Source organism: Nematolebias whitei, chromosome 3, assembly GCF_014905685.2.
Source record: "Nematolebias whitei isolate Nwh7 chromosome 3, NemWhi1, whole genome shotgun sequence".
In the NCBI taxonomy this organism is placed as follows: domain Eukaryota; kingdom Metazoa; phylum Chordata; class Actinopteri; order Cyprinodontiformes; family Rivulidae; genus Nematolebias; species Nematolebias whitei.
This window is the reverse complement of record NC_056500.1, coordinates 16,890,114-16,891,493: the sequence shown is the minus strand read 5'-3', so window position 1 is coordinate 16,891,493 and position 1,380 is coordinate 16,890,114. Positions and strand designations below refer to the sequence as shown.

The window sequence follows — 1,380 nt, the reverse complement described above, 5'->3', positions numbered from 1 at the left end:
CGCCCCCTTACACCCCTCGCCAGAGTTCTTCCAGTCACCCACAAGACCACACACGCACACCTGCGCACACTCTACAAGGGACGCACACCCCCCCCCCCCCACACACACACACACACACGCACATTGGTGCATTTGCTGAGCTTTTTCAGAAAATTAGCTCCTCACAGTGGGTCCCTCTGGGGAGTGGCGGCCCCCCTCCGCCACTTTCCATCAGGTCGGCTGCGTGTATTTTAGGCTTGTTTGAGCGCGTGGCCTTTTGACATCTGGACTGCGGATCAGTTCGAGCGCACTTGAAACAACACGGAGAAAATAGGTTCTTCTTCTTGAACATGAAAATATGTTTTCAAGAAACAGCTCAGTGACTGAGTCTGTGATAAGTTTCCACGCATGTTTGTGCATTTTTAGTTTTGTTTTTCTGATATAAAACTTTATGGATTGATTTACTCCAGCTGTGGTTCTGCTGAGTCGAGATGTTTTCAGTGCGTAAAATCCAAAGAAAACGGAGTTTCCGCTCCTTTCCTCCCCAAAGTTCATTTCTTTTCTCGTCTTTCTTTATTAAGTTTGGAACATCTTCCCATGATAAGTTCAGGAGGTTTTTTTTTTTTAATGTTTTATTTTATGGAAATAACGCAGAGAGAGAAAGCTTGATCTGTGACTGTTGCGTTCAGGCGACGCTCCCAGAAGTAGGACAGTGGGCCACTGGATCAGTGGACGCTTTTCTTTTTTCTCCTCCTCGGCAGTTCACTTTAACTTCTAATCATTTGTTTTAAATTATTAATTCGTTGGTTTTTTTTTTGTTTGTTTTTTTCAAGAAACGTTTTTGAGAAGCAGCTTTACAGAAAATAACAGCGTTTAAACGCATTCAGCTCAAGTGAAGCACGTAAATAAATAAATATAAAACTAGTGTAATGATAAACATCGTTTGCAATGATTGCTGTGAGTCCTGCAACAAAATCATTTTATTGTGTTCGTTTAATCTTTTCATAAGAGTTTTAACTTCACTGTTTTTCAGTGCATGGGCCAGTCTAGTTTGGTGTAGTTCTATTATCACTTGTTGGGCAATTTTAACTTGAGCAACTCGCTCTTTTACTTTTTTTTTTTTTTTTACTTTCATCGTTAAAGTTGAATACAACCTTCTCCTGAACAAAATGTTTTATTTTCTTTGCGACCCCCTGGATGTTTCTCAGTGACCCCTGTGGGTCACCGGACCCCAGTTGGGACCCGCTTGACTTAAAACACATGGCTTGAATGGATGAGTGACTTCGTGTTGTGCAGAAGCAGGAGGCTCAAAAGGTGGATACACACACGCACACACACACACACACACACACACACACACACACACACACACACACACACACACACACACACCACTGCGCC

The 1,380-nt window shown here is 42.7% G+C and overlaps 1 protein-coding gene across 3 annotated transcripts in view; it reads left to right on the top strand.

Moving 5' to 3' along the window:
* The window catches only part of LOC119430610 (ephrin type-B receptor 3), a 59,871-nt gene that overhangs the window by 543 nt on the left and 57,948 nt on the right, over positions 1-1,380 (top strand). The window lies entirely within an intron of this gene.